Source organism: Hirundo rustica, chromosome 3 (genome assembly GCF_015227805.2).
Source record: "Hirundo rustica isolate bHirRus1 chromosome 3, bHirRus1.pri.v3, whole genome shotgun sequence".
Lineage (NCBI taxonomy): Eukaryota > Metazoa > Chordata > Aves > Passeriformes > Hirundinidae > Hirundo > Hirundo rustica.
This window is the reverse complement of record NC_053452.1, coordinates 26,227,873-26,250,703: the sequence shown is the minus strand read 5'-3', so window position 1 is coordinate 26,250,703 and position 22,831 is coordinate 26,227,873. Positions and strand designations below refer to the sequence as shown.

The 22,831-nt window shown below is 40.0% G+C and overlaps 1 long non-coding RNA gene across 1 annotated transcript; it reads right to left on the bottom strand.

The window, feature by feature from the left end:
- LOC120751318 (uncharacterized) lies at positions 1 to 22,831 on the bottom strand. Its single transcript, XR_005700384.2, has 7 exons — positions 22,760 to 22,831; positions 21,750 to 21,878; positions 18,130 to 18,216; positions 16,332 to 16,512; positions 13,483 to 13,610; positions 6,766 to 6,981; positions 1 to 1,811 (listed from the first exon to the last, which is right to left on the bottom strand). It is a non-coding gene; the product is annotated as an uncharacterized LOC120751318 (long non-coding RNA).

Here is a 22,831-nt window from a genome sequence, read left to right as displayed (position 1 = left end):
AGTCATTCTTTTTATGAGGTGTTTCCCTATACCCATATATGATTTCCACATATAAATTCCCTGTTGGACTGAAAACTCCCCACATGAAACTAGTGCTTTTCTTAATAAATTGTCCACAGAATCAGTATTTCATGTCAGATGTAAAAAGTTCATTAGGGAAAAAAAACCATCCCCATGTCCTGGTGGAAAGCAATACCAGACACTATTCAAGCTAAAAAAAGATCTGCCTGCAGATTGTGTAGCATTTTTCCTCTGCTTTTCTACTTAATTATTTTCCATCATTTAATAAAATCCAATATAACATAGCATACTGTAACAGTGTCTGCAGTAACAACCACTTAGTCCAGAGCAGAAAGAGCAAATCTGTTCCATCGAAGATTTCAGCATTTTGAGTTTTGTTTCCTTTAAAACTTTCTTGAAGAAGAGCACCCAGCTCTGAAACAGTGTGAGCACAGAAACCCTGATGTCCGCTGCTCTGAAAGAGCTTGTTTTATGGAATGTCCTCAAACCATGCAGCATGGAAGCCTGGAAACTGCCTACTGAGGTCTTCTCACCAGAGAAAATCACTTCAACCAGAATCAGATGTTCCATATGGGGTGCTCAGTTGTAAATCTGAGAAAGCACTAAAAATACGAAATTGTAAAAAAATGTCCCCAGAGCACACGTGAAAATCCGCACTGTGGATTACCTTTGTTACCCCAAGCAGAAAAGAGGCAATGCTGAAGTAAACCGGATGGCCATGTATTCAGGTCATCTGCTGCTGCTCTTACTCTGGAAGCGCAGCTGTCTCCTCGTGAAACCGGTGAGATCAGCAGAGACCAGGTGAAGAATGTGCTCCTGAGAGATCTCCCCTTCCCAAGAAAAAGGCTTGGTTTGACAAACTGCTGGATGTGCAGAACGCGACAGAAGGGGGACATTTTAAACAACACTTCGCTGAACCAGTGTGGCAGAGTGTGGTCCCCAAAAGCACGGTTGCTTTCGCTCCCATTATTTACTTTCGTCTGTCTTTTTCAAAACCTTCCCTAATTAAGCTTAATTGCCATGCAGTCACACATTAGTGCAACATTCTGTCCACTTATGGACCACCCATTAAATCCATCATAGCATTAATCCCAGAAAGTGCTAGACTGCTTGTTTTGTTTTGTTTTCTAATCTTCATAAGTTCCTATAATGCACAGCATTGGCTTTTTGGAACTGATACTTGACTATGATTATCATGAAAAGATTCTTAGTTTATGTCAGAAAATCAGAGAGGTCAGAAGGGTGTTAGTGTTTTGGGAAAAACAAGCATTTACGATGATTTGGAATCTAAGAACTCAGGCATGGAAATTCCCACCTCTTTGTTATACTTAACTCCTTCTTAGGACAGTTATAGGTTAGACCATAACAATTTGGATACCTTTAGCCTTTGTGAGTTAGTCAGGTTCTCTGCTTCACTTACATCTTCATTGAGTCTTCATCCCAAAAGCAGCAATACCATGACCTCATGCAACCCTTGCAAACTATCTTTTTTAGATGGACATCTGGCGGATGCTTCTAAATAGTTTGTAGGAGCTGAAACCTAACAGAATATTTTGAAATAGTAAAACAAAATAACAACACAGAATCACAGGGATGTCAGCTGAAATATCCTTGCAAGCGGCTGACTATTCTTTAGAACTGCAGTTTATCTGAGTGCAATAACTCCCATAATGTAGAAGTCAAGACGACCCTTGGATTTCGAGGATGCTGAAGCAAAAGCAGCAACTACCAGGTACCTCAGAAGAGCATTGGGTGGGCTGAAAATTCACACAACTAGAAGAACAACAAACCTAAAAGACAAGAAGGAAGCAGTGTTAGAGAATAAAATCAAAACTTCTATAGCAAAGAGACAACACCATAACTTATAGCAGAGAGATATAACATGAGGGAATTTCAGCCTCACTCTGGTGAGCGACTCAGGGAGTTGGAGATCACACCATATAACTAAACTTCATTTACCATTTGTAGTGACATGGTTTCTGGGCACCAGGGGACAATGCCAATATTTTTGCTGCTGCTAGAAATACTTTTCTTTGTCCAGAAATGACAGAAAGAAAGAGAAAGGGAAGAACAAAATTTAGGTCCAGGTAAACATTTCTAAATTGTTAGTAAATGATTAAGTTACATCTAGTCCCTTCCAAGGCTTTCTTGCTTTGTAGGATGAATATATTGGAAAAGGAAAAATGAAAAGAAAAATACCAAGAACTCTCTAACCAGCAAGGGCTTGTTGCCCATGTAACTTATTAGGTAAGTTTGTCCAACATACACACTACTAGAGACGCACATTTTGTGAGAAAAATAGGGCTCTTACATTATGCCTGTGAGACAAAAGTAAAATAGAGAACAGGAGATACATAAATTATTGTCTGTCAGTCCAGAGGCAAGTTCTGATGATGATTTAATATTTTAATGTCAGGGAAAGTCATTCCTTTCTGTCACACCTTTATGAATTTCAAAACTGAGCAAAAAATCCCCCCTACTTATAGCTTAATTGATTTCTATAAGAATGAAAATATATAATTTTTATTGTTTAATAAAAGCTAGAAAACTTCAAGTGATGCAAAATTTCTTCAAAGTTTCTCTCTTAAAAGCCACACACACAAGCCCTCATTGTTATCTAAATTGATACTATCTTCGTCCCTTATTTACTACCCAGCCCTAACATTCTTTCTGAGTGGCAACAGCACAAGGCAAACACTCACAGGCAAACTGAAGTGACAAGCAAGCAAACAAAACAGAGGAAAGAAAATGAAAAGTGTGTACTTGCTCTGACAATTCTGCTGCAGGGTACTGAGGGTATCAAAGCTGCATTGAGTTAGTCCTACAATTAATTGTTCATCACAGGAAAAATCTGACAATTATTAGAGAGAACCACCCAGCTCAGAAATGCTGGGGTAAATTAACATGTTGCAATCCCACTGACACCATCAGCACCACTCTCAAGGAGAAATTGATGCTGTTCTTTTGTTCTGTTGAGTAGGAGTAATTTGTTACATTTCTCATTCTCTTCCAAACATTAACATGTCTAGATGACATAAATGTTACAATCCTGGAGACTACCAAGCAAGGAGAGCAGGCTGGTTTGATACGAGTCTTCTGCACTTCAGGTCCTCAGTGTCTGGGGTGCAGCTTAATCCAAGGGGTATAAGCAGCAGGGTTAGGATATGTGCGTTGTGGAATATGGTAACCTGGAACATCTTTGCGGGTATTCACTCAGAAAAAAACACGGTGCCTCCTCAGTGATTGTTTCTATGTATCTTTCTACTTGCTTTCCAAAATAAGCAAAATATCCAATCTCTAAAAATACTGACTACTAAAAAGTACAGGGTTCCTCAGGGAAATGAGGTTTCAACATAATTGTGTCATATGAATGTTTGCCGGTCATCTGTTTGCTCCTTCCCCCCAGTTTTAGCTCCACTTTACAGAAGGGCAGAGGTCTCGGTGAGTCAAGTTCTGACAAGTCCCGTGCAAACTGGGGGCATCTGATGGCTGCACACACAGCAGTGCTACCCTGGCCACGGACACAGTGCTCCCTGCCAGGCGCTGCAGGCACGAGGGACGGGCAGGGCCGACGATGGGCGAGAGCTGGGAAGCAGACGGTGAGGCAGGAGAGACAGAAATCATAGGAAATGAGTCCTCTTCAGCTTGGTTGCTCGTGGGCCAACTTGTTACTGATTTATACAATGTTTTTCCTCTCAGTTCTTGAGTTCTACTGAAAATTATTTTTTCTCGCCAGTGATGCTTTCCAGGAACAGGCTGAAGTGCTTGCTTCAAAACTCCTGACAGTATCATTTATTTGCTGAACAAGGGGGCACAGCAAAATAGCTTTTTCTTATGTTTTGCTTTAACCTTGCTGATGCCTTTTCAGTGAACTGTGAGCCAAATTCCTCATTTCTCTGCTTTAACAACTGTGTAGATACTGACATCTCCAATCCCGCTTTCCCAGGTCAAGGTCACGTTTCATTAGAGACCAACTGAGCCTGCAGAACTCCATTTTCTGGTCTCACTGATCTTATTGGGGAGAGCACGTGTGGGCTGGGGGCTTGGTACCCACCTGTGTATGTACACACTTATATGAATTCAGAGATGCAGCTACCCTGATGGTTATAATTCTGTCCAATAGAATGCAATAGTAAATACAGAGCCTGTTCCTATAGACTCAGTTTGAATGTGACTAATCAAATGAAGTCAGTACTCCTGAGAGTAGCAGAAATCCAGAGACACCAACAAATCATGATTAAAAGTGCTGGAAGACTCATTAGGGAACGATTGTAGCTTTCTTATTTTGTTTTGCCTAACAAATATTTAATTTCTGCTACGGGCAGAAATAAGAATAAGTTGAGGCATAAAGAAAACATTTGTTCAAATGAAAGCATTTTGCTTGCTAATAATATTACCACCCAGTGAATAACAAAAGAACTGTGACCTCTATTGATTTAAAGTAACCCCAGAACTATTCAGAAAACCAAATATATATTTAGGGCCCTAGGCAACAAACATCAGATACACTCTAGGATAGGGACACGCATTCGTGATTTTATGCAGTGATATCATTTCATGGCTTGTTTGGATGAAATGAGTTAATTAAGTTTGTGTTGTCCACATCCAGTCCCTGTGATCTAAATACAGGCAAACCTGAGAAATCTAGTTCAGACAAAATGCAGCACATTTTCACCTGGGAGGAAATAATAAATTCTCTCATCACACAGCCAGTGGGTGCACGGGGTAATCTGGGCATCCCTGGTGCAGACATCAGGCAGGAGGAGGCTTCTCACCTTGCTCCCTCCCCACCGGTGGTAGAAGCACAGGGCTCACCTCTGTACTCTGATGGCATCTAGGTAAGGGGAAAAGTTACTGACATGAATTGATTAACTGCCAATTCTGCTCACAACATCTTTAGATTTATGCTGTGGTTATGATGCAAATCTTTGATTTAGAGTAACGGTGCCTTGCATTCAGTAACCAGCATCCAGCATCATCTTTCCAAAACTTGGAAAGATGACCTCAAAATTAAAGTTTGAGTTAACTGCAACAGCAGAGAGAGGATTTCTGCCATTGCTTGTGCTCAAGCAGCCAGGAAGAGTTACACTCACTGAAGGCAAACCCTAGCTGATGCAGTTTCTGCCACAACTGGAAGTCTATTTACTTCCGCTGTGTTTTCTAAAACCTGAGATCAATAAATAATTCCTATCTTCTAATAATAAGAAAAAAAAAATTGATGTGCTGCTGTAGTTTGGGAAAATATAAATTTTGATGACCTACTTCCGATTCCGTTTCAGAATTGCTGTAATGGTTTGCCTGATGTCCTCATTGTAATGGTTTGTACCACTGCCCAGGAAAAATCGACTGCAGCAGTGTACTTTTTCATGATGAAAAGTCCACAAGAGTAACACTCAGGAATATTAGAAACAGCCTCTATGCATATGCACTTAGATTACAAATTTTAAAAACAAGAATGAAAAAAAAATACCCCGGTAACTCTGTCTTGACCTTAATAAGCAGAGGAGTGTCACCAGTCTGGAAGTGTATAACTTTCATATCTAAATATATATGTATCTCTGTATAAATACTCATCTGAAGAATTTCATCTGCCTCGAGAATGTAAAAAAAAAAAAAAAAGAAAAAATTCAAACAGCAGTTCTTTGGCCTTTAAGTAGACTTCAACAGTTAAAAATAGCCCAGAATCCAGAACACCCCCACAAAAACAACAGCCGTTCTTTGTGCTGAAGCCGTTGCCCAACTTCCCAGCGCCGATGCAGAGCCGCGCTCCTCGCCGCGCTGTATGTGCGGCAAAGGGCAGACGGAGCCCCAGCGAGCGCAGCGCCGAGCTCGCTGGGGCAGAACCGGAGCCGAGCCGCGCCGGGCGCTGTCCGGCCGGAGCTGGCGCTGCTCCCCGGGCGGCTCCCGGGGGAGCCCCGCCGCGGGCAGGGCGCACCGCAGCGCGCCGGGACTGCGCCCCGGGGAAAGCCAGGCTCACGAAACAGCGGGCTCCGCTCTGGGAAGGGACAGGCGCTCGGCACCCACGCAGCACTGTGGGAACGGCCCCGTCGCTTTTATTCCCACTGAGCGGGCCTGTTCCCCCGAACGCTTACATGAACTCTGTATAAATAAGGTTATAAAGCTACGAATGTTCTTTAACTACGAAGAGATAATACCAGCCATGAAACCTGAGCGGCTTTTTCTTGTCTCCTGCGCATATGAAAGATGGCATTAAAAGAGATTAGTTTAAACCGCTTGCAATTTCCTTTATGCAATAAAAGATTTTCTTTGCTTGGAATTTTCCTATTTATGGTGTGTATTTGGACTCAGCATAGCATAATACTTTCTTCAGTATCCCTGCTTTTAATGACGCTCGCAGCATTCGAGCCATTCATCAGATTTGACAACTGAAACAGCGAGGAGTTAATGGGAGCATGAGCAGTTTGACAAACACAGTCTATTTGACAAGGCTGAGGTCAGGACTAAAAGAACTGCTCTTGGTTAAATAAATAGAAAAGCAACAAAGTAAAGCAAAATCTCTGCAGCCATTTATCAACTTTAAAAGCCTTTTGTTATAAGAAACACTAAGTGAAGCTGCACACAGAGATGGGAATTAAAAGGGGTTGGAAGAATTCAGCTGGCTTCTTTTCTAGGTGAAATTAAAAAGCTCAGTTAAAACTGAGGCATTATGTCCATAAAACTGACACACAGCTACATAATACCTAAACCTACACTTTAGAGCTGCCTGCTCCTGAACTGACTTACCATTTTAAAGAACCCAGGCTATTCCTAGATAACAGATTGATTCAGGTGGCACTGAAAGTAGAACAGCATCACAAGAGACGACTTTGCTGACATCTGCAAAGCTGGAGAGCTGTGTATAGGCATGTTCAAGAGCACAGCTGAGGCTCCATCCATCCGCTGCTCCTTTGATAACAAATTTACATGATAGCAATTTGTGCAAGGAGCATTCCAGAGACTCTGCAAAGTAACAGAGATGTGCATTTAGACACAATATCATCTGTAGGAAATTCCTGGATGTCAAATGACTCCTGGAAGCTAATAATTAGTGCAGCCACCAACTTCCTGTCTTTGCTTGGTTCATGGACCTTGTTTTTTTTTTTTTTTTTTTTTTTACCTGGGGAGTTTGGTTTGGGCTCATCTGGTTTTTTCTCTGTCCAAGACCTTGGAGGTTCTAGGAAAGATAGAATCACTGAATCTATTCTTGTACTTGCTGAGTAAAGAGGCATTGCAACATACTTAGAAAATCTCCAGGCATTATAGTGTTGACTTCAATGAGAACAAGACTGACTTTCCTGTTATTCAGCTTTCCTGCTCTTTAAATTTGGGACTGATATTATTCTCATGACCAGATAAGACAATACAAATTTAAGCACTGAGAAATTCTTGGCTATTATAGCTTTGCAGAATATTTTCTGATCATTTGCCTACCATCACTTCATGTAATCATTTCCATCATTGTCCAGAAAACAACAGTACTGCTAGGGAATTTCCATCAGAAGAACGTAATCCAGTAAAATTCAGTGTACTTTTGCAGTCCTAGAAGTTTCAGGAAAGGTCTTTATGGCTTTGGGGCTGGACCTGTTACCAGATGAAAAAATTCCTTTTATTCAGAGACTTCTCCACCTTTTCTATAGCTTTCATGCTTTTATGACTATTGGCACTTTAGAGATAATAAAGAAAAAAGGCATGTATTGAGGCACAAAGGCAGCAGAATATCTATGAACAGTTACAAAATTTACAGATTATTTTGTGCATCTTGTTTCTCTAATAACTTGTTTTTTTTCTTTCATAAAGCAATTTGTACTTCGAAATAATATACTTAACAACTCCTATTGCTGCTGGAAAATAATGAAAGGCTTCTTTTCCTGGAAGTGATTGATTACAGTCTGGATAAATGAAATAATTTACCCTCTTCTCTTCTCATTTTGCTTTGAGCAAAACACCCATTACAGGAGTACTGTGCAGTCATTTGGAGCTAGGAAATGTATTCCATTTAGCTTGTCAAAAACAGTTTAATTCCTGTTTTAACTCAGCCTCTTTTCCAAACCTCCTTTTCAAGACTACACTAATATAACCTAATTTTGACAGAGCATTCTGGACTCTGGGCAGCTCTGACTCTTGAGGTCTTTTCCATCTGGAATGGGTTTTTCATTTGCTTAATACCAGAGCTTTCTGGTTTGTTTGGTTTAGTTGTTTTGCAATATACAACCTACAGTCATCTTATAAAATAATTTATAGCACTCATTTGGCCTCATTTTTGGAACTTTCTATTTGGGAAAGAAAATCAAAAATAACCAAAGAAAGCTCAACCCTAGTTTTCCTTTTAATAAAAATGTTTTTACCCAAAATACTGGAGTGGGTGTCTGAGGATTGCATCCTCCTTTCCAATGTCAACAACAACACAAATTTCTTTTCTAATGGACATAATCATTACTTTGTGTCCTGGCTACATTGTATTTGGGGAGTTATTTTTCTGGGTTGAAAACCATAAAAATATGATAAAAACATCCAGTGTGACAAAAATTAAGGGATAAGATTGCATGTAATCTTCACTGAAGTGAGATACTGGAACAGAGCACAAGAATAGTAACCCTAATTTTAAGATTAAACTTCATGGGTTCATGTAGAACACACAGAAAGTGCAATATTAAAATATTTTTTACTCATAGAATAACATAATAATGAGGTCTGGATTCAGAGATTCAACAGATCTTTTACAGACTCATATCCCTTGTAAATGCTTTATTGATGGAATTATTTCCCATTGCTATACAAAGAAAATACCATTTCACAATGGCGGGTTTGTTATCTACTTGAATATTGGCGAGCTTTTTTTGTTTTAGTGATCTGTCTCAGCATTGTGGTAAACTGCTTAAGAAAATCAAACCCATTCAAGTTTTTGCCCTCTTTTCTCAACCAAATGGGGTTGGTGCTGAGAGATTTTCACTGCAACATTAAAGCCTTCTCTTTAGACTAGTCCCGGAGAAGTGGAGGCTGAGTGGATCAAGAACCTACTTTCAGTTTACAGTATTCCCGCAAGCAAATAATAATGTCAATAATAAAAATAATATTAGCAAAGCCATCATTAGAGATGGTGGTGGTTCTCCATAGCTGGTGTACGAGAAAGACCCCTGAATAAAAAGCAGCCTGCATGAGGCACAAAGAGTAAGACAGATGGAAGGACAGAGCAGTTTAGGAGAGTCTTGCTCTGACTAACCCTGGGGTAAGACTGTCAGACCCTTAATTTGTCCCCAAATCAAGAACTAAGAAAATACATGAGATATAAAATATGAGGTGCATCTTTTTGGTTCTCAGGAAGTACTATTCCAATTTTTGTTGTATTTTACTTTAAGAATAGTAAATCAGGACACATAAAACACACTGCTTGCTACCTCTATAATTTAGTGCATTAGTAGAAAATACTACTTTTGTGCCAGATCAGGTTATGCTGACATATATATATATATATATATATATATATATATATATATATATATATAAGCTATGGGTCTGTAAGTGCACCTTTTCAGAGAGAGAAACCATAAAGTAAATTTCCTGGACTGTTACTGATCTCCTAAGAACTACTCAAACTGTTGCATTAGAAGCTTTTAACAGTCCATGCTGCACGGGCCACAGAGCTGTGTTCCAGTCAGGCACCTCTCTTGTCAATCTTGCTACTATTTATTATTATTAAAGTCCCAGCAATGTGCTAGGTCTTGTCACACTGCCAACAGCGCCAGCATATAAGAAGCCACATATAAGAAGCCTTCTGAGTTTCAATTTTCTGAAACTTCTAAGTCGCACAGAGCAGCTAACAACAGACACACCTCGAGACACACCATTTTTAGGTAAAAGTTTAGGTTACATTTTAGGTAAAAGTTTTTAAACTTGGGGTGGGGAAGCCAAATGAGGATATAAAAAACACCATTTAAAAGAGGAAAAAAGGGCAGACCCTTTCTTTCTGGATTTTATTTTGAATTTTTTTTCCTTTGGATTTGTTTGGGTATAATTTTCTGCAGGACAGGCCACAGAGTAGGATTTTGCTCAAGAGGAACAGGATAATATCCACTGCTTATTGCCCCTCGCTGTCTCTAGGCAGCATGGATGGACCGAGTCTTTAAATGGGATGTGAATATCTCACATATAAATGAGAGGGACTGCACACCTGTGGTTTCTCCGAAACTGTCACAGAGATGAAATTCTGAGTAGGTAAGGATTTATGATTACAGACCTTGAAAGTCACAAGCAAATGGATGGAAAGCTTTCCTGATCAAACTTTCAGCCCAGTTTACCTGGTTTCTATAGCAAGTCATGCTATGATCTTTTCTTTCTCATCAAAACATGATTGGGGGGGGGGGGGGGGGGGTATCATTATTTGACTCATCTAAGTATTGACGATATTTCAGTATTGTCCACAGAAAATGAAACTATTATTAAGATAGATATTATTAGTCTATAAACTATTAAAGATTTGAATTATGGGATGGCATTTAAAGTGCAGTGACTCTGATGTTTTTATGACATCTGCCGGAGAGAGCATTTTATCAGAATTGCTACATAGTCACAAGAAATCATTTGCCTTAACCTCAAAAGATTTTGCAGCTAGACATTTTCAGCCAGAGTCCTGTAATTTTATAACTTAATTATGGTTGCCTTCTTAAAATAAGAAACATTTATTAAATGAGTTAGACATTGATCTAGATTCATTTAATGTAAAAATTTACATAGAAATTAGGGATTTGAGATGGTAATCACTTCCCCCTCCTTAATGTATTCTGTTGGGTCAATTAATGTGGTCATTAGAGACTACTTGCCCTTTAAGCCAGCTCTGAGAAAGACCAGAGCAAAACCAGGCTGCAGTAAAAGACATTCTGCAAGGATGTTGGCACTTGGGTCATGTGTTAGAGCTCTGAAACCTTTCTTAATGTACTGCAGATGTTGCTAAGCTTTGAGCCTTTTTAGCTATGTTTTCATTTACTGTTTAGGCGGTCACTGTGTTACAGTGTTGCCAAGAGAGCTTTTGAGTCTGCTTACTATAAGAATTAATTATATTAATTCTTTCAGAAGTAATTGAAAAGACTTAAGGAGTCAAAATACCAACTGAAGGCATTCTATCCTGAATTCAGTAGCTAAACCAACAGACAGGACACAGTTCATCCACCTTAGCAAACAGTTTTTATTTGTGTGCCAAAATTGTCACTGCTGGTTAACCCACTGAGGTGTTTGGCTGGAAGAGATGAACTGTTACAACTGGAGTCTCTGGTGTCAGTCACAAAACACATGTTCCAGAGAGACTGAAAAATAGCATCTTTAAGTAAAGACCCATAAAGTCTTCATTTTCCTTGTACCCAAACCCTTCCAGTCAGAGAAAACTGTGCTTACTATATTTCTACTGTTATTTACATTTTTAAAATGCAATTCTCAGCCTTCATAGCAGTTGTCTTTAGGAGTAGGGAACTGAATCCTTTTGCACATTAAAGGAAAAAAAACCACTGGGACAAAGATTTTACCAAACACTGCTGCTTCTCTGAGCGCCAGATGGAAGTGTGACTGCAGTTTTCCTGTAGCTGCAAACACAGCTAAGGAATCTCGTATTGAGATCAATGGAACCTTTTCCTTATTTTACACACCAGGGCACTGCTGATGTTCAAACTACTGTCACTGCTCTTTTGTGCTGCCAAGCAGCCCCCAGAGGTTTTGGCTACTATTGCCTAATTCAGGCTCATTTGAGAGGAATTAATTCCAACACCTGATAACCTCAGCAAACATTGAAGGAAGCTGAAAGACTATCAGAAAAAAAAAAAAAAAAAAGCTGCTGAAAATTGATTGTCCTTAGTTCTGTTAATAAAATAGGGCTCAATCTTCTGATTATTTTTTCTTACAAGGGAGAGGAGTGTATGGAAGGCGAAAGTGACACTAATCCAGAGGAACAACCTAGTGAACACCTCCAAAGCATCTGACTATTAGTATTAATAAGCATATCCTTCAGAGAATGACACAGACGTAAGACTTGGGGCCTGCTGCACCACAAACTCTGCCTTTAACTTCATCCAATTAAAATAGCAACATTTTACCTACAACTCAACTCTGGTTTTGTGTAAAGGACTGTACAAGCTGCAAAGAAAGAAGGAAATCAAGTACTGATATTGTAAATAGAAACACAGTATACTTCAAACCAACAACAAATGCAAAATTAATCTTAAATATTTGCCTGTTCTCAGAAACAAATCTATATTTATAAAGAAATTGGCTACAATCCGAACGTGTATGTGTATTCATATAAGAGAGACTGCGCGTATCATGCACACAGGCTATAAAAATATTCTACAAATCATTTGCAATCGAGCCTTCAATCTCCTGCCACATATGAAAGTTAGATCAGCGTCCACTCAATGGTCAAAACTGTATTGGGAGGGCAAATATCGGTTTTCCTTATAACATTTCTCTGCCTTGGTCATGTAAGTTCACCCCAGTACTAGACCTGAAAGAAATACTAGTACAAGAATGTTTTATGCCAAACCTCAAACCACTAATACAAAAGAGTGTAATTTATCAGATCCAGAGGAAAACACTATCTGACAGTGCTACAAAAGTACTACTATTCATTACATATCTAAAGGCTACTGATCAATAGAGAGCACTACGGTCTTTCATTCAATAGGTTCAAGCTTAACTGATTTTCATGGCTTCTGGAGTGCTTTTATGACTAACAAGGCATGATCCACATAGTGCTTTGTCACCGATTTGCAAATAATCTAAAAAAAGTGACTGTAATAAATCACAAGTATCATTAATAAACCACCATCAAACAAAGCAGAACACTGAAAACAATGTGGAAAATGCACAGATAATTCTCCTGCCACTTTGGGGAGTAAACAGGCTAAACACACAGTGCTACTTAAGAGCTGTGAGTTCAATTCATAGTAAACATATACATCTGAGCCGTTAGAGATTTCCCATCGCAGTTGGCAAATACTGCTTCTATGTTTCTTCAGGACAGGTTCATACAGGAAAGGAAAAAAAAAAAACAAACAAAAACAAACAACAACAACCAAAAAAAAAAAAAAAAAAAAAAAAAAAAAAAAAAAAAAAGGGAAGAGAAAAGGGAAAAAGAAGAGATGAGAAAAAAACAAAAAAAAACCAAAAACCAAATTGAGTAAACCAATGCTTGGAACACAAGAATATAATCAGCTTGGTGATGCTTGTATGCTGTTAAAATAACATTTTATGCCTGTTTACTTTATAATTTTGTACCCCATAAATACCTACGGTAGCTAAAACTGTCAGTGGTGCCACTTCAAAGGGCAGTGGCCCTCGGAACAAGATCTTTGAGGTTTGGCCTAGCCGCAGTGTGGTTAAAGTTATGACAATGTTTCTTTAAATCTAAATTTTAGCTGGCATAAATCCATGAAAAGCATGCATACCTTCAACTGCGAAATTCAGGATTCATTTACTTACCCTTCAGGTGTGGATTTAATGAAAGCTGGGCATTTAACATGGTAACAAGCTTCCACAGACTTCATAGAAAAATCCAGCTCCAAGATACATACAGCAGAAGCAAAGCAGTCATTTTGACTCCATCATCTCTACAAAAAAATTCATACAAATAGCAAGTGTTTACTTGAGGTGGAAAGCTAGAAACACAAACTTGCAGCTCTCACACAAGTTGTGGTTGGGGTCAACTCCAGACCTTGATAGCACTTTCCTCAATAGTGAATAGAAAGTAAAATTGCTTAACTTTGGACCATTTTGGATTAAAAAAACTATAAAAATTCTTTATTTTGCTTTTAGTTCCCAAATTTAGCAGAGAAGTGGTACAACTACAAGGGGAAGTCATCTTCACTGGAGTTTTTGCCCTGACCAAAATTTTTTGTAAATACCACAAGAAAGCTTTTTGCCTATGATATTTTCAAGTCAGTATTTTAAGGCTTTTCTTCCTCTGATAAAGGGATCGCCTGAATTCTTGAACATAAACATGAATCAAATTCCAATTAAAATCTTTAGGTGCTTTTCAACCACTTCTCTGGTGATCCTTGAGCAAATAAATGTTTGTGTCAGTGGCTTGAGGTAAAATACATGATTAGAGCCAATACTAAAACCATCTTTCCTCTCAGCCTCAGAAACAAACTTTGATTCAATACTAATAGCCATGGAAAAGAAATAAATTAGGTGGTGGCTAATAGCAGAGTGAGTAAGGGTTTTTTCTCTGAAGACCAGAGGGCCAGACCTTGGTTTATTACAGCATAGGGGACAGGTATTACAGATGGTTATTTACCGGCCAAACTCCCAGATTCCAAGGTAAACCATTCCCTTTACATCTATTTCGGAAAAAGACACGTCCTAAATAAATACTTCTTCTCTTTTAAGGTGGTAAGGAAAAGTGGAGAGGCAGAACCGAGGAGGAGCTGAGAGTGGTAAGGAAAGCACTGAGCTGGAGGCAGGAGAGAGGGAGGGAGGTGAGCTCCCAGCAAGCCCCTTTGGCACCTTGGGAAGCCCAGCTCCTCTCTGCTGCAGCCTGAAACAGCAACTGATGCCCCGGTGGCTACCACATCCCACTGTTCACATCTGGGAGTTTTAAATGGGTGTCTGTGGAGTGCTCTTTAGAGACAGCACTGGGAGAGGGGCTTACCTCTCCCAGGAAAATGCTGTGGTACGTGGGGCCACAGCAGCACGTCCCATAGCCATGAACTGGACATCTGTATCTCTGCGTGCATTTAAGAAAAGCAAAAAACTTTTGCCAAATTTATTAACAATCATTTATTTAAAAAAAAAAAAAAAAAAAAAAGGAGGCACTAAAGAACTTAGTGTTAAACCTGAATTTTAAAGTCAGTGTCACCATCACACCTCTCATCAGCACGTGACTTTGTTATTTTTTATTCAGAGGTCACTGTTCACTTTAAATGTGACTTCAGCTTTTGGGCAGCTGAACAAAAGACAGAGGCACATGGAAATGGATATATATAAAACAGCTAAAATGTCTAAAAACATTTAGGGTAGAGTTAGGTTGCCTGCTGACATTTGACCTGCACATACTTCCTATACAATCATTTGTTTCAAAACAGTGTCCTTCATTAGTTTAGTTATTCACTTAAACCATGGAATTACTGCCTTTTTTTTTTTTTTTTTTTTTTTTTTTTTAAGGCTTATTCCTATATCTGCAAATGAGTTAAGAGACCCCAAAACCTTAGGTTTTTCCTTCTCAGGATGAACCCCTCCGCAAATGGTTTTGATTGCAGTTACAGCGATCTCTCCTTTTTCCTACTTTCTTAAAATTGTCCCCCTCCCTTCAACAGAAGTTCAAAAGAGATGATGTTTTTGTGCTTCTCACTCCAAGACAACCCTTCCCAACACCTACCAGCCAGGCTTAAAGTATAAAAAGAAACCAACTTGTTCCTCCTGTGCAGAAGACAGCATGGGAACGGGAGCTAATTTGAGCAGCCCCATCTCCTTTCCCTGCCCGAGTTTCAGCTCGGGGCTCTGCTGTTTCTCCCGCACATCGCTCCATGCCGTGCCCCTGGGCAGCGGGTGTCGGGGCTGCGGTGGCCGCGGAGGATGCTCGGAGCGCGGAGACGCGGTCCCGCATCACAGCCTCGCCCCTCTGACCTCCCCTCCCGCCCCTCTCGGTGTCGGGCGTGCTGCCAGCTTGGCTCCGGGGGTGACACTCGCCGCTTTCGGGGGCCCACACGAGGCTCGCTGCGCTGTTTAACCCCGCGGGTTTGGCGGCGGGGCGGGAACGCCGGGGATCCCCGGAGAGCCAGCGGCGCAGCCGAGCCCCTGACCCCCCTGCCCCGGGACACTGCAGCGCTCGGCGGCTGCCCTGGCTCCAATTACGCCGGCGTGGAGGGGGATCTGAGAGCAGGTTAGGGGAGGCTCTGCCGGACCCACGCTCCCGTGGCTGTGCTGGAAATTAATTCCCACATATGTGCTGCAGATGGGCCAAGGCCCCTTTTCCAGGCTGCAGCCTGCAAATAAACTTAGTAGCGGCTGGGGAGAGGAACCAAGAGAGCCTCATGCGCTTTAATGGGTTCTGTGTTTCTGCATATGGGAGTATTCCCTCGCCTCTCTAACCCATACAAAGCCTTCTGTAATCTCCCATAAACAAAGCCGTGGATGTAATTTTGAATGAGGAACTTGCCACCAGGGAAAACGGTGGTCAGGAAAACACAACATACCTTTTTCTCCAAGAGGGTGTTTTGGTGTGTTTTCACAGATTAAAACCAGATTGGGCTGGTTTGAGCAAGCAGGCAAACTTCTGACCTTTTTTCACGTAATAAACCATCCCTCTCTGCCCAGCTCTGGTAGCTAACCTGTCCTAAAATAGCCAAGAGGAGCGTGGAGCCTGTGAGGGAAGCCAGCCTCATCGCCAGATGTTTGTCACCACAGCGCGGACATGTCCATCTCCCAGCCTTTGTGCCCTGCTCTCGATCCAATAAGGGAGTCCAACGTGTGATTAGCTTCATGTTTTCAGGAACTGCTCCTCAATGAGACCTGAAATCAAACATTTACAGGAATGCTTCTCTGGATTCAGCTAGTGTTCAGTACTGGCTAGTTTGAGATGCCAGTGTGCACCAGAAAGGGTTGTGGCTGAGAGACCAGGGAACTTTTAAAGCAAAACATGGTTTTTACAGCTCCACATGGAGTTCAAAGTTAGGGAAGTCTGCATGATTCCATTAAATTTAGCCAAGCAAAATCAAGTTGAAGAAAACTTCATAATTCCAAACCTGCAACCAAATGCAAACTGGGTGCCCTTTTTGTTAGTTAAATAAATGCAATGATATAAATATGATGACTTCTTTTCAGAGGCTTCTGTGCTCAGCAGCCTTTGAACCTGGAGTTAAATAGATAATTCAAAAAGTGAGGTACCAGAATTACTTGAAAAGCCGTATTTAGACAAAGTGGCTGGCCTGTAGCAGGAACTCTAGCAAAAGTATGCCCATGCATGTGTCTGCAGGTGTGGGCAGGCGGGGAGAGAAGACAGAGGTCTGGGGTGTTGGCACTGCCAGCCCCTCTGTGAGAGACCACTTTTTTTTCTCCTAAATGCATTCAATTCTTGGGAACAAAGAGTACATGGGTAGATTTTAGGTGAGGTGTACCTGGTTGCTAAGCAGACCACACTTCAGTTTCTTATTCAAGAGAGTAGACAAATTCGAAAGCATCATCTCTCAGCCATTCTAGATAAATGTAACAAGCTTAACTTCAGTTTATTTATTTATTTTTTTTCCCCCCCCATGATGTAAATGTAGCAAAGAGGTTATTGATAGAAATGTTGAAAGAGTAGTAAAGACAGAATCCATTTAGTGCCTAGATTTTCTCAGCAAACTTACTGTAAATTTGAGCTATTTAATCAAGCATCAGTAATAATCTCCCTGATGATTATGAGACAGCTGGAAAAATCACATCATTGCCCACATTAATTCTGACTATTTTCTCTTTAAGCATTAAATTAAGAAGACAAAAAATTATTTAACAGCTTCTCTCAGTGGTTTATAAAATAAGAGTAGAACAAAATTGATCATCTGACTTTTTGTCTGGTACTTTGGAAAAGTTGAGACAATAGAACAGGAAAGGTTGAAATAATAATAATAATAATAATAATAATAATAATAATAATAATAATAATAAAAAATATATATATAAAAAAAAACCCACCACAACCCTACTCCTCCCAAATCAAACAAACACAGAGAAAAGCAACAAGAAAAATAAAACATGTTAAGGTTGTAGAGAATCTAGGGCCAGGAATTCATCTGTGATCCGCAGATTTTTTTGGTTTTTTTATTTTTTTTTTCCTAATTTTAAAACCCAGTTGGGGTTTTCCAAGTATGTGGGCCAGTGTCTGTGAGGACAGGAAAAAGGACTGAGGAATAGGCTATTTTGAAGCCATCACTACTCAGCTGTTTTCTGTTTACTTTGGCTGTCAGAGCTGTGGTAGGTGTTTCCCATTTCTAGTCTTCACACCTTTATTATGTTTGAGTTGCACGTCAGAAATATTTCAGATGCTGTGGATGGAGACTTCCTCTCGGCCCAGGGAAGAAGAGGTTCCAGTGTCCTATGGATTTCCCCTGGGCTGATCAGGAGAATTCACCCACCATTACAAGGGCTTACCTTTGTGATACTGGTGTTGGTGCTTCCACTGGCTGCTGTAGCCTGGAGCAGGGACCTGTGAGCCTAAGACTTGTGAGCCCCCAAAATCTAAAAAAAAAAAAAAAAAAAAAAAAAAAAAGGTGTAAGACTCAAATTTGATGAATCATAAAACCCAATCTTTTCATTTAAATCCATAAAAAATAACCTTCTTCTGGCTACTGCCCCTCGGAAGTCAAAGGTAACTAATGCTCAGCAAAACCTGTCCAGGATTTGTTCCTGATGGCCCCTCTCCAGGGCAAGGGTGTTACTGTTACACATTTCAGCACAAAATTTGCTCACCAGCTCATGCTCATTAAAGAGCTTGCAATTCACATTTTAAAATATTACTTATTAAAACTGCCCACAGAAAACACTTTGAAGCAGTGACCACACCAATGCTTGACTTGTGTCACAAAAATACGAGCTTTAAAATGGAGGGAAGAGAGTCCATTTTCCGGTGGCTTCCCCTGTCGGATAGCTTGCTGTCTGGTTCACACTGACACACCTTGTCACCACAGAGGTGGGTCTCCCCAGCAAAGCCAGGGTATCGAGTATTAGGGTTGTTTGTAACCCTCTGCAGCCCTACAAAGAGCCCAACAACCCCAGCTGGCCTTTTTATTTTCTCTAAAACATACCATTAGCAGTAAGGGTAAACACTGCAACCATTAAGTGCTGGAAGCAGAGGTTAGAATTCAGAACAATTTAGAAATGTCAGTCCCCACACTGTGCCTGCCATGCTTGATGGGCACCTCCTCAGGAGGGCTGCTGCCAGTATCTGCAATTCACTTTCAAACACATATTACATGTTTTAAATATTCTCTTCTGGTCCTCATTATACTCATCCTTGGCTAAAAAAGCTTGAAGAGTGTTCCAAAAATTAGAGGGAAAAAGACATTGCTCCTCTAAATCTCCATGCTGTGCCCCTAACTGGCCTGACTGCCATGCGTTAACTTCCCTCTGATAAAAGGTAGCAACACATGTTAATTAAATACAACCCTCTTTTTTCCTTCCTTTATTTTCTTGTTTCCAATCTAGCTCTCCTTCAATCTCCTGTTATTATTTTATTTTATATTCTTTTACTTTCTCTTTAATTTCCGCTTGTGATAATTTTTCCATCTCTTTCTCTTTGTTACTACCTTTTCTCACAATCCTCTCTATATTGTGACTACATTTTACCTGCATATCCACTCTTTCACTGTGCCCTCTTTGAATTTTTAACTTTCTTACTACTCCTACTTTTCTCTCTCTGACTTTTTAAGTGGCCCTTTCTCTCCCCGACTTTTCTATTTTCCATTCCTGTTTTCGGTAATGTATTTCAGAAAATTATATTTTGCTCAATTTCTCCATTTTTTCTCTGTAGCAAATTAGGTTAAATTCCTGCTCATTTCCTGGAGAAAAAGATGGTGAAAAGTTAGTGGAAAGACAAAGAATGTGAAGATGACGTGTCAATGAAAAATACTCGGTTACCTCACTAGTCATGTAGATATTGTCTAACACAGTTTTTTTGCAAAAGCCATCTTTCCAACATAACAACAGTTCTCGTGTTTATTTTTGAGCCAGCCAGCAGCTATTTCTTAAAGTACCCTGAAAACACCTTATAATTCATACAGATAGAACAATGCTGCTTTCTCTGGGGGGTTTCCTGCCAATTCAGTTATAACTGAAGACTGAAGCACTAAATTTGTGTCTACAGTGGAAGTTTGTTTAGGACACTGATAACTCTTAAGTAGACTTTGTAGGAATTATGAGCTACCTTAGCTATGATTTATAGATACTTCCTTCCTAAATAGAACAGTGAATTGTTTCTGTGACTGCTACAAACTCCAGAATACAACAGGAGGCATAGAATCACTCCTGCACCCTTGATATGTTCTCTTCATCTTTCACAGTGTCAAAAGCTGTTTTGACTCTGTGTCATTCTCTTCAAGGAAATTTCACAGATACTTGTGCTTTGAGCAGGGATGGGCAATCATCAAATATTTTAACTCAGGGTAGTTTTAGCACTGCAAAATCAAGAAGGCATTTCCCTCAAGATTGCTTTCTTGAAGGATGTCCCCTTCAGCTCAGGCATCAGAGAAGATAATTCAAGAAGCAGTAGTTCATATGGACTCTCACCCCTCTAAGGTACTTATAAGCCTGTCTCCTTGTGCAACCTGTCCTTTTTTTTTTTTCCCCAGGTGATACTTCCTGGCAGCAACATTTCAACTGGGTTTCACTAGGAGAGCATACTAAATGTAACCATGGAAATTCAATCACTTTAAAATGCAACTCAAAGCAGAGACCACCAAGGGCAGCTTTGTCTGGTTTAGTGGAGCTGGCTTGTAAAATCACAGCTATTTCCCAAACCAGCTGTTAAACCCAGAGACAGCAAATTCTGATCTGCATTACAGTGCCTCCCCTAGTGAGTGCTGTGCCTGCCCTGAAAAATGGCACCGCTGCCTCCTCCACTTGTTTGAAGACAGTAAGGATCGAACTCCACGTGAACATGCACTTGGGGGAAAAGAGGAACTGCCTTGCTGGGTCCCTGCTCCTGACCAGCATCCATATCTTCTGGCCCCGCACCTGAAAACAGTGGACAGTTCTTGGGCAGCAATGCTCCCAGCCAAAGCAGTTCAAAGCTGCTGTCAGGGACTGGAGACAAGAAATTTTTGAAATTGCCTGTTTGCTTGTTAGTCACAAACAATAACAATACATTCTTAGGGTTTCATAAGTTTCCACTGAACTCCCAACTTTGACATTTACTTGACTGAGATCAGAATTTAATGTCACTTTATAAATAAGTAATAATTCAATCCCCTCCTCCTTCTTCTCTTCACCACAACATGCATCCAATCACAGTATTGATAAACTGCAATTAAAAATGCAGTTGCAGTACAAATTCAAGGCACTTGACTTTGGGAAATACAAAACTTTTACTGCAATAATTTCATAAGTATGGAACAGAATAAAACAACTATCAGTTCTTCCATATGATATTGTTCAGGCAGGTTAGGAATGTCATTGGGAAGTTTTCCACAGAAGCTCATAGCACTAGATTTGAGAGCAGATTTACTATTTTAAGTTGATAGACATTTGTCTTCTAATTTCTACCCTCTGATGTGTGTTAACGGCCAAAAAATGAAATAAAAATATTTCCAATTAATTTTCTTTTTAATCTATTTATCTCCTACTTATCTCCTTACTACTGTGAAGTGAGTTCAGATCAAATATGCTGCAGAGGCACAGCAACATAATAAAGCATTGCCAAGCATAACAAGCTGCCTTTCAAGGTACATTTTTTTTAGTGACTTTTCCACAGCCAAGAATAAAATTAAAAGAATAGGAGAAAGACAGAGAGGGGGAATTAGCACATTTGACTCAAGTATAAGCAACCCACAAAATATGTTACTAATCAGGCAGATTCCCACAATCCTACTTATCATCTTGGGCCACACTGCATGTGGTTTCTCCCCAGATGTGCAGGATATTGAGGAAGACATTCTAGGACTACACACAACAGTCTTTGAGGACATACAAGTGGGACCTACGAACCCCCCTGGCAGAAGCTGTAACTCTCAGCAAGCTGCATTTCACGCAGCACACAATTAAAATGTAGTACTCACGGATACTGGAGACCAAATGGGATTCAGAGAAGGATTATACAACATGGAGATGATAGATCTGTTACTGGGTGTCACTCAAAATGGCCAAGATACATTTATTTCAGAAACTCCCTCAAATGTCGACACAATCTGGAAAGAAGCTCCAGGGAGGAAACATTGGTTACATTCTCTAGTCTTAATTTTTCCCCAAAATACCATGCAACAACAGCAAGCAAGCATGGGGCCAGATGTGCTGTTGGCCAGACACTCTGTGTCTAAGAAGAAGAAATCAATTGGTCTTTTGTTTGTTTATTGTCTCTCTTACTGCCATTTCAGATTGCACTCCATTCTTGCTCTGGTGTGGAAAAGGTTTTGTTATCAGTAAGGGGTTATCAGTTCTTTATCTGTTAGCTATCAAAGGTTATCATGCCTGAGCCAGAACCTTTGATGAAGGCAAGAGAGCTTTACCAGAAGAGCATCTGAAACAATAGTGGGTTGGATAGATATGGGTTGGACTCTATCTATCTATCTATTTATTTAATTTATATTTTTAAATGCAGATGCCAGTGACTTTCTTTTAAAACTTCCTTTCCTCCCAAATTTAATGAAACGAAGTGACTGGACAGCACTCTTTTTAAATTCCCAGGATTGAAAGGATAGAAAGCTTTTGCAGAAGCTTTTAAAAGTTTATGTTATTCCTCATTATAAATGCTAATACTACATGATTGGCTTGTTAATATAGCTAACTCACCAGCAGCATTCACGTTAATTTTCACCTTTTACTGTGTAATGGTAGTGCTATTTATTAGCCAGACAGACCATTTTTAGTAATGTTATAGGAACAGAGTGTGCATTACACAACCGAACTAGGTTACACCTGCAGCTGACCATTTCTATATTTATGGCTGTCTGACATCTGTAATGAATGGCAAATGGAAAATATTTGTTTTTCACTTTGGCTCAGTGATTTTTTTTTTTCATGTTTTAAAAATAAAAGTGAAATACCTAGCTTTAATTAGGGATTTTAATACCTTCAAGTCTCTTGCCAAGATGCCCTGGAGAAACAGAACAGATCCTTAGGGCAGTGGACAGGAAAGAAATCG